General features: G+C 42.7%; 1 non-coding gene and 1 pseudogene across 1 annotated transcript; both read right to left on the bottom strand.

The window, feature by feature from the left end:
* The window catches only part of LOC116078676, a 21,813-nt pseudogene that overhangs the window by 6,840 nt on the left and 4,203 nt on the right, over positions 1-10,770 (bottom strand).
* Positions 7,878-7,949, bottom strand: Trnaw-cca. Its single transcript has one exon. It is a non-coding gene; the product is annotated as a tRNA-Trp (tRNA).

A 10,770-nucleotide genomic window follows, 5' to 3' on the forward strand; every position in this document is an offset into this window, starting at 1 on the left:
TTTTTTTATCTGGCTTTGGTATCAGGATAATACTGGTTTCATAAAGAGTGGAAGCAGCCCTTCCCTTTCTATTTCATGGTACAATTTGAGAAGTGTTGGCATTAGTTCTTTTTAAGAGTGTGGTGGAATTTTGAAGTGAATCTGTCTGGGTCTAGACTTTCTTTACATCTTTTTATTTAGTGTGTGTGTATTGTACATGTTTGTGTGTGGTGTATGTGGGTATATCGTATATGTATGTGTATATGCTATATCTGTGTGTATGGTATGTATGTGTTTTTATGGTGTATATGTGTGTGTATGTATGTATGTGTGTATGTATGTGTTTATGTGCATACATAGTATATGTGTGTATATATGCTATATGTGCATATGGTGTATATGTGTGTATATGTGTGTATGTGGGTGTGTATGGTGTATTTGTTTATAGTGTGTGCATGTGTGTTGTACAGTGTATGTGTTTATGGTACATTTGTATAGTGTATATGTGTGTATGGTGTGTTTATGATTTGTGCATGTGTGTGTATGGTGTATGTGTTTATGATGTGTGTGTACAGTATATGTGTGTGTGTATGGTATATGTGCAATGAAACTTGGAATTTGAAGATTGTTGGACTTGCTAAGGATGCTGATGACTACATTTTGCATTGTGAGATGGACATGAGCCTATGGGGGCAAGGGTAGAAGGTGACTGTTTAAATAACATATCGTTTGGATGTCAAGTTGACAAGGGATGGATGGACATGGAGTGATTAATATTGTCAACATGACAGGATCTAGACTCACTTAGGAGACAAGCTTCAGGCTCAGGCTTCTGAGGGATTATCTAGATTAGGTTAATCAGGGTTGGAAGAGCCACTTTAACTGTGAGCAGCACTGTTTCATGGGCTGGGGTCCCTGCCTTCTTGACTGCAGATGCAGTACGAGCAGCTGCCTCAATCTCCTGTCACCATGATGGGCTGTATCTTCACAGTATGAGCCCAAATAAAACTGTCCACAAACTGTTTTTTTGTCAGATATTGTACCACAGCAGCAAGAAGGGTAGCCATGACCGTCTATGTTCAAATTTAGTGAACATTACAGAGATGTGGGGTTATCATTTACCTACCTGAAGATATTTGATAGCTTATGTGATGACAATAATTACATCAATATGTTTTGATATGTTTTATTATTGTTTTCATTTTACACTCAGAGTCCTGGATAAAATAAAATCCGTCCACCAAACTTTAACTACATACCCACATACTTAGTGTTCATGATTTAGGTTTGGGTCCTTGGCCAAGCAGCACCAATGAATCAACCTACAAAATTTCTTCCTCCCTCTCTTTGTCTCTTGTGGGTCTGTGTGGTATGTGTCTGTGCTTGTGAATATTTTTGTGTGTTCGTGTGTGTGTGTGTGTGTGTGTGTATGTGCCTGCCCGCTCACATGCAGGTGTATGCTCCAGAGGTCAATACTGGGTGTCCTCCCTCTATTGTTCTCCACATTAATTTTTTGAGATAGGGTCTCTCATCAAACATGGAACTTACTGATTGGCTAAGCTGGCAGGCCATGAGCCCCTAGGATCTACCCGTCTCTGGTCTCCACAGCTGGGGTCCCAGGTGTATGTTTCTGTGCTTGACTTTTGTATTCTTGGTTGACTTTTGTATCCCGCCTTTAATGGCTGAGCCATCTCTCCAGTCCTGTGCTTGACTTTTATGTAGGTTCTGGGGCTCCAAACTCAACTCCTCACGCTTGCACAGTGGGTATTTTACCTATTGAACCATCTCCCTAGGGCCCAGCATTTCGTTAGAATGAGTGAGATGCTGCAGGGCAGAGGCACTACGCACGTGCTACAGGTGGGAGGCCCGTCATGGGGAGGTGCACCCTATGTCTTTGATACTATCATCTGCAACTCAGCTGTAAAATGAAAGCGTATTCTCGAGGCACCCTAAGTTCTTCAGTGTGTCTGGGGTCTTTCAGCTCATCAGATAGGAGGTCCACAAAGCCTTCCTTTAGTTAGGTGGATATTCAACCTGGAAGGGGAAACATTGGGAAAAGTATCAGTGGACTTAGCCAAGAAGCTTGAAGCCCTGAGCTACTGTAAGATCTGGCCTGAAGGAGGTAGTGACTCCGAGAGTCACAATAACACTAGGGTATACACATCTTATTCCACCAAGTAAAATCTCTGATGCCAGGAATAGGTTACATCTTGTCAAGCCATTGGCCAAAGGGGCCCCAGGGAAACCCCAACACACCGCAGGACATCGCCAAGGCTATTGGTTACTCTTTACAACTTTATGGAAATGCCCTATTACTGAAGACAACACTTAACTTACAAACATAGAAAAGTCTAGCTGGTGCCTAGCTAGAAGCCCCACTCTTACTGACCAGTGTTTATGGTACTGGTAGACCCCAGAGGAGAAACCTAATTATCAATATCAGCCAGTTACAAATCCTGTAAATTACAATGGTACCTCGAGGCATGTCCACCTTAAGGCTGGGAAGGAGGGACAGAGTCCAGATACTGTTTGATCTCAAAGTTTATTTACTATAATGGCATTAGGAGTCCACAACACACGCATGGGGTACCTGACTCAGAAGCGAGAGGCAGAGAGGCTCACAGGCAAGGCTTCTTCTAATCGCGTCTCAGGTAGTGTGATTCCTTCCTCTGGATCCTTTATGTTGATGCAGCCAGGGCAGCGGGCATCCTCTGGTCAGAAAGCAAGGCCGCACAACAGTCTTATAGGACTAATGTACATATGAGCTCACAAAGGCGGCGCACGCAGGGCCTGTACAGGTTCAAGCTAGACTGGGTCCTAGCATGAAGAGGGGGAAGTTGACAGGACTCACGTTTAACTGGGAAGTTATGCGCAATCAACATCCACTGGCAAAGGGACAACCAGTATGCTCTGGGAGAGCATCGCAGGTACCAGCCCAGGAGTAATTAACTGGTTAACACAAAATGAACTCAGTGGTATTTGTTTGTGGGTCTTTTTGTTTCTTTGTTTCCTTGTTTCTTTCTTTCTTTCTTTCTTTTTTTTTTTTTTTTTTTTTTTTTTTTTTTTTTTGACTTTTGCTTGTTTCTTTTGACTTTCAGTTTTGTGGCTCTTTTGCTGGAAAAACAGAACAATGGGCTGTGGCCTCCTGCTAGCAGGCCCAAGCTGGCTCAGTGGGATACCTTGTCCCTGAGAGATTGGTTTCTTACCTGCCTAGAGCATGAGACAAGCATTATGAGGTCTGATCATACACAGCTGTGGTGTAAACCAGGTAATCTCAGTAGTTTCTGGACTTGGGACCTGCTAATCATGGGACCCAGGCTTTGACTCTGGTTCTTAAATAGTCACACTGATAGCCTACTTTGCAAGCAGCCCCCTCTTTCAGACCGTGATGTGGGAAAACAGAGGCTTCTTCTACAAGGCATTTCTACTTTCCATTGTTCTTGTTGGTATTTAAGATCAGCCTTAGTCAGTGGTAAAGTGATAGGGTGCATGGGATTATTTCAGTCTTCTTGTATCTGTTAAGGCCTGTTTTGTGACCAATTATACGGTCAGTTTTGGAGACGGTACGGTGAGGTGCTGAGAAGAAGGTATATTCTTTTGTTTTAGGATGAAATGTTCTATAAATACCTGTTAGATCCATTTGGTTCATAACTTGTGTTAGTCTCACTGTGTCTCTGTTTAGTTTCTGTTTCCACATTGCTGGGAGTGGGGTGTTGAAGTCTCCCACTATTATTGTGTGGGGTGCGATGTGTGCTTTGAGCTTTAGTAAAGTTTCTTTTATGAATGTGGGTGTCTTTGCACTTGGAGCAGAGATGTTTAGAATTGAGAGTTCATCTTGGTAGATTTTTTTCCTTTGACCAGTATGAAATGTCCTTCCTTATCTTTTTTGATAACTTTAGGTTGAAAGTTGATTTTATTCGATATCAGAATGGCTACTCCAGCTTGTTTCTTGGGACCATTTGCTTGGAAAATTGTTTTCCAACCTTTTGCCCTGAGGTGGTGTCTGTCTTTGTCACTGAGGTGCATTTCCTGTATGTAGCAAAATGCTTGGTCCTGTATACATATCCAGTCTGTTAGTCTATGTCTTTTTATTGGGGAATTGAGTCCATTGATGTTAAGAGATATTAAGGAAAAGTGATTGTTCTTTCCTGTTATTCTTGTTGTTAGAGGTGAGATTATGTTTGGGTGGCTATCTTATTTTGGGTTTGTTGAAAGAAGATTACTTTGAAAACTTTGTAGTTTTGCTCCTTGTGTTGGTGCTTTTCATCTATTATCCTTTGTAGGGCTGAATTTATGAAAAGATACTGTGTAAATTTTGTTTGGTCGTGGAATATCTTGTTTTCTCCATCTATGGTAATTGAGAGTTTTGCTGGGTATAGTAGCCTGGGCTGGCATTTGTGTTCTCTTAGGGTCTGTATGACATCTGCCCAGGATCTTCTAGCTTTCATAGTCTTTGGTGAGAAGTCTGGTGTAATTCTGGTAGATCTGCCTTGATATGTTACTTGACCTTTTTCCTTTACTGCTTTTGTTGTTGTTATTTTTTGTTTGTTTGTTTGTTTTCAAGACAGGGCTTTTCTGTGTAGCCCTGGCTGTCCTGGAACTCACTCTGTAGACCAGGCTGCCTCAAACTCAGAAATCTGCCTGCCTCTGCCTCCCAAGATTAAAGGCGAGTACCACCTACGCCCAGCTCCTTTACTGCTTTTAATAGTCTTTCTTTGTTTAGTGCATTTGGTGTTTTGATTATTATGGGATGGGACAAATTTCTTTTTTGGTCCTCTGTAGGCTTCTTGTATGTTCATGGGCATCTCTTTCTTTAGGTTAGGGAAGTTTTCTTCTATAATTTTGTTGAAGATATTTACTGGCCCTTTAAGTTGGAAATCTTCACTCTCTTCTATACCTATTATCCTTAGGTTTGGTCTTCTCACTGTGCCCTGGATTTCCTGGATGTTTTGGGTTAGGGTTTTTTTTGCTTTTTGCATTTTCTTTGACTGTTGTGTCAATGTTTTCTATGGTGTCTTCTCCACCTGAAATTCTCTCTTCTATCTCTTGTATTCTGTTGGTGATGCTTGCATCTATGACTCGTGATCTCTTTCCTAGGTTTTCTAACTCCAGGGTTGTCTCCCTTTGTGATTTCTTTATGGTTTATATTTCTACTTTTAGATCTTGGATAGTTTTGTTCATTTCCTTTTCCTGTTTGATTATGTTTTCCTGTAATTCTTTAAGGGATTTTTTTTGTGTGTTTCCTCTTTAAGGGCTTCTAGCTGTTTATCTATGTTCTCCTGTATTTCTTTAAGGGAGTTACTTATGTCCTTCTTAAAGTCTGCTATCACCATCATGAGAAGTGATTTTAGATCTGAATCTTGCTTTTCCAGTGTGATGGTGTATTCATGTCTTGCTATGGTGGGGGAGTTGGGTTCTGATGATGCCAAGTAAACTTAGCTTCTGTTACTTATGTTCTTATGCTTGCCTCCTTCCATCTGATTATCTCTATTGCTATCTGCCATAGCTATATCTGACTGGGGCCTGTCCTTCCTGTGATCCTGGTTGTGTCAGAACTCCTCTGAATTCAGCTGTCTCTGTGATCCTGTGATTCTGGGATCCTGTGATCATGAGATCCTGGTGTGTCAGAGCTCCTGGGAGTCAAGCTGCCTCTGGGACCCTGAGACCCTGGTGTGACCAAGCTCCTAGGATCCTGGAATCCTGTGATCCTGTGCGCGTTAGAGTGCCTGGGAGTGGAGCTTCCTCTGGGTGTTGTGGGAGTGACTGTGAGTTTGTCCCCAAGGTCTTCTCAGGGCACTGGCCCATATCTGAAGGCTAGAAGGCATTTCTAAATCATTGAATCTTACAGGCTTGGATAAGAGGTACCCATATTCTGGCTCCGTTTGTTATTAAAGCCATAGGCGTGCCCAGGGGCCATGTCATTTTCTCATCTAGCCACTAGAGGGCGGTGCCAGACTGCAAGTTGGCCCTCTACGGACCGCATCCTAAACTTGGAAACCTCAATTAGCTTTTTCCCTTCAATATAGTCTGGAAGCTAGAAATCCTTTCTAACAAAGAAATATGAGGCCAGCCATTATATGGACACATGCTGAGGCGGCTGCATTGACCTAGAGATAAATGCGAGTCATTTCAAAGTGTTCCTGCCTGGAGCACCCCTTCCTCAGCCTGGTGTGTTCCGAGGGGGCAGAACCTTAGGAGAGGAGGCCCTGAGGAGGTTCCTTAGTCACTGGAGACAGGAAATTGTCCTACAAGCCCTGGACAGTTGTGAAAGGAGTAAGCCTGCCTCTCTTGCTCTCTCTCTGACCTTAGTGCTCAGGACTGGACTCTTTCCTCCAAATAGGATTCTGTCACAGCCCTCGAGCCTTTGTCAGAGCTCCTACTATTCTGTTTGGACTTTAAGCCTCAGTGGCTACGAGTAAAATACATTTATTTTTATTTTTTTAGTTCTTTATGAAGTTAACCCTTTATTGTAGCGATAAAGCTCACTAATTTGTGAAGCACACACACACACACATACACAAATAAAAAAATTTAAGTTTTCTTCTTCTTCCCCCTACTTTTTCATTTTCAGAAAAAACACCTTTGCGTCGGTTTTTATAGAGTGTATGATTATTTTGATCTTTGTATAATGGGGAAACAAATCCTTGGTAATTTTAAATAAGATGAGTTGGTGTTTAAAATTAATCACTGAAAAATCTGTACACACATATACACATGCATTCACGTGCGTGTATACACACAGAAGACCCCAGCAAACTCTGCTTTTGTAATAATGAGGATGTTGCAAGGATAGAATATTATCTGATAGGCAGATCTTTTAAAACCTTATTTATTCATATGGGAAGGGGAACTTTTCTCCATTCACAACCTTGAACAGTAGACATTAAAAAGGATGCTTTCACAGAATCAGTTCTTTGGATATAATGCTTAAAAAGAGATTCCTTGACTATAAACATTTGAAAGGTTGAAGACTCTAACGACTTTGGAGTTTGTATTTGGCAGTGAGTTAAACTCGAAGCACAGGAGCTGTGAATGAGCACAAGGCATTTCCTGTCACAGTCAGGGAAACTATGGCTTAGAATCCGTTTAAAACCCGATGGTTAGATGTGCAGAAAGAAACCAACAGCTTCGGAAGCACTCCAGAAAACCTTCCTAAACCAGCTGAGAGAAAAAATCATTTCTAAGAATTTTAATTCTTGAATTCCTGGATTTTAAGTCTCTCTTGTCCTCCAGAGCTTGAAGTGTGTGAGCAAAGGACTTGAGCGAAAATGTTTCGTCACCCCAACTTCAGCTTAAAAATGACTGAGTGTGAGGGCCTGTATTGAAGTCCCCCCAACCCCCAACACCTGGATCAAAACTAACCAGCCAACCAAACAAAACTCTGAGAGTTTAAAACTTAATTCTTCAGGGGCTGGAGAGATGACTCAGTGGTTAAGAGCACTGACTGCTCTTCTAGAGGTCCTGAGTTCTATGCCCAGCAACCACATGGTGGCTCATAACCATCTGTAATGGGATCTGATGCCTTCTTCTGGTGTCTGAAGACAGCTACAATGTACTCATATAAATAAATACCCGCCCCCCCAAAGATTTAAAAAGTATAATTTTAAAAACCTAATTATTCATTCTGTTGGCTCTCTTTATGTTTAAATATACGTATACAAGCACGCTGGTATAAATTACAGTGAGCTTACATTTCCAGCTCCTATTTCATTTGTGAATTGATTTGGGTCTTTGCTTAATTTAATCCTGAACGCTGAGGTGTGGTTTTGCACTTAAGTGGCCAAGTTTCTTGTCAGCATAGAGAAGAATTGGGTAAATGACTTGTCTGTATATTCGAAATATGCCAGGGCTTTGGCCGCCTTATTTCACTGAAACAATTGTGGGAAAACAGGTATTCATGACCCCGACGTGATTTGAACACGCAACCTTCTGATCTGGAGTCAGACGCGCTACCATTGCGCCACGAGGTCACTGATACATAATGAATTTTGATCCTCTAAGACTCCAGCATCCTGGCGGCTTCCTCGTGCAGCTCCTCCTCCTCCTGGACTGGCCGGGTCGAGTTTTGAGGCAGCCGCGAGCCCATCCTCCCAGGCAGGTCCTGTCCCCAGGGCGGGGAGGAAGGAAAACCGACCCTCAGGTCACGCTCACACACTTAAGAACGGAATTGTGTCATTTCCCCCTCTTCCTTCTCTAGCTATAAAACTTAAACGCATTGAAAACTGGACATCATGGAAAAAGCTAGCATCATAAAAACTAGTAACTAGACCCACCGCCCTTAGCGATCTGTCGCCCGCAGCCAGGTGAAGGGGCGGGGCCAGCCCTGCAGTCAGCCACAGCCTTGCTCGCTAGGCGCCAGGCGCTGCCGCCTCTCAGGATCTGCTTAGCTGCACCCATAAACACGGTGGTTTTATGTGATAATTAGCTCACTTTTAATCTTCAGGAGGTTTAACATCCATCTCTTTCCCTCACGTCGTTCCCTCCGCATCCCTTTAAGGAGTGGCGTGTCATTTTCAGCATCCGAGGGTTAGGAGCTGCAACGCTGTTAGTTGGTCTTATATACATAGATCTACATGAGAGCTGATGAGTTTCTTCATTGTAAAGCTACTCTTCTCTCTTTTAAAACAGTATCTAGGGATGGGGTATACTATCGACTGAGCACTGGAAGCCACTGATTGGCAGTATCCATTTTGACTGTAACAACTATTGCTGTGGTGTTTGACTAATGGCGATTTTTATCTACACTTACCTTTATATTTCTCCTTCGAGAGAAAGCTGGTTTTTCTTGTTTATATATGTACTTAATTATTTGTTTGCACCACACACACCCATGGGTACTGTTAATTCGTACAATTTAATTCTTTGTTTTGTTGCTGAAAATGTTTTTAACTTCAAATCCTTCAGGTAGGTTCTTGTACTTCTGACACGCCACCACCTTAAAAACGTTCGAGGTAGAGGGGAAGTGGTGGTGCACACCTTTAATCCCAGCACTTGGGAGGCAGAGACAGGCAGATTTCTGAGTTCGAGGCCAGCCTGGTCTACAGAGTAAGTTCCAGGACAGCCAGGGCTATACAGAGAAACCCTGTCTCGAAAAACCAATAAAACAAACAAAAACAACAACAACAAAAAAAGTTCAATTTATTTTATGTTTTTGATACCCTTTTCCATTCTAAAGTTACGCTTTAAGTTTCCTGCACAGTAATCGATTTAGAGATGTCTTTGAGCGTTTTTAACCCGATGTGCTTTAACACAGTTTAATCTCCCTTTAACTGCACCTTGTCTCTTCTCACCAATGTCTACTAATGTATTCTGTTTGGCAACAGTGAGTGATACAGAAGCTTACCCCAATGTAGTGGCTATTCCTGGTTGTCAACTTGACTATATCTGAAATGAACTACAATCCAGAATTAGAAGGCTCACCTGGCCCTAATCTGGAGGCTGAGAGATAACAAGTTCCCGACCTGAATCTTGGCATGGAGATCTTGAGGTATAGTGGCTACGAATCCCAGAGGATTAAGATAGAAAGATCTATGAGTTCAAGATCATCTGGGATCAAAGGTGTGGTGGCATAGTGGCTGTGAATCCTAGAAGATTAAGACTGAAAGATCTACGAGTTCAATCAGGGTCACCTGGGGTTAAAGGTGTAGTAACACCTTTAACCTGGGCCACACCTTTTGCTGGAGACCTATATAAGGAAGAAGGAAAGCTCGCTCTTTTTCAATTGCTTGCCTTGTGGGACTGAGCAACTGCTAGATCCTCGGACTTCCATTCACAGCTGCTGCCAACCATTGTTGGGAGTGGATTGTTGGGAGTTGGATTACAGACTGTGAGTCTACAATAAATTCCTTACTACATCGAGACTATCATAACTTCTGTGACTCTAAAGAACCCTGACTAATACACCCAGTCTCGAACATTCTTCTTAGGACTGAGCATCTTCTGCATCTCTGATGCCACTGCAGTAAAATCTCTTCTTCTGAATGTGTGAAAGGCAGACACGAGCAACTGCACTCCCATGTAGACAACCCAGAAAAACAACAAGCAGATGGAATCCACTGTGGTTAAAAAAAAGCCACAAACACCTGCTAACTGCTGTCAATAAACAACTTTATTTTCTTTTTCTGCTATAAATGCTGGTAGCCCAGGAAGGTTCCACAGGTTTGTTTACGATGGTCTTAAAGTTGAGCTGTTGAAGTTGGCTCAGTGAAACACTGACTTGCGCACACAAAGGAAAATGGAAAGCAGCCAGTATTTGATTCCTGCCTCCCATTTTTCCACTCGAAATTATATATATGTTGGTAGCTTTTGATCCCATCAGGAGACATACCCTAATATTCAGAACTACCAATGAGAGTGAAGAAGAATAGAAGCTTTTAGACTGCGTGTGTGTAAAATGTTTCCCGTTGGAATGGACTCTAAAGCAACTTTCCCATGCGCGTGAATGCCCTTTGGCATGCTTGTAACACATTTCCAACAGAAAGCGTCTAAGTTGGTGTCTTCCAACAGGCCAGTCAGATCTGGCCTTCCTCGACTCCCGTGTGGCACTACCGGTGGCACTCTGAAAGAAAAAGTGACTTTGAAGTCTTGAGTGGCCTCTCACAGCAGACGGGGGAAGGCTAGACTGTGAAGCAGAGCTTAGTGGACTTGCGAGCCTGTCTAATTTCAAGGACGGCCACGGCGCCAGGCCTGTAATGCCGAGGCTTACTCCTTCTGTAAGGGAAGGTGCACTCATGCAAGCACCTTTGAAAGGCACTTGTTTCCTAGCTGCTTTGCCCGGGTTTGTGTGCAGGA

The sequence above is a fragment of the Mastomys coucha genome, unplaced genomic scaffold, assembly GCF_008632895.1.
Source record: "Mastomys coucha isolate ucsf_1 unplaced genomic scaffold, UCSF_Mcou_1 pScaffold5, whole genome shotgun sequence".
NCBI lineage: Eukaryota > Metazoa > Chordata > Mammalia > Rodentia > Muridae > Mastomys > Mastomys coucha.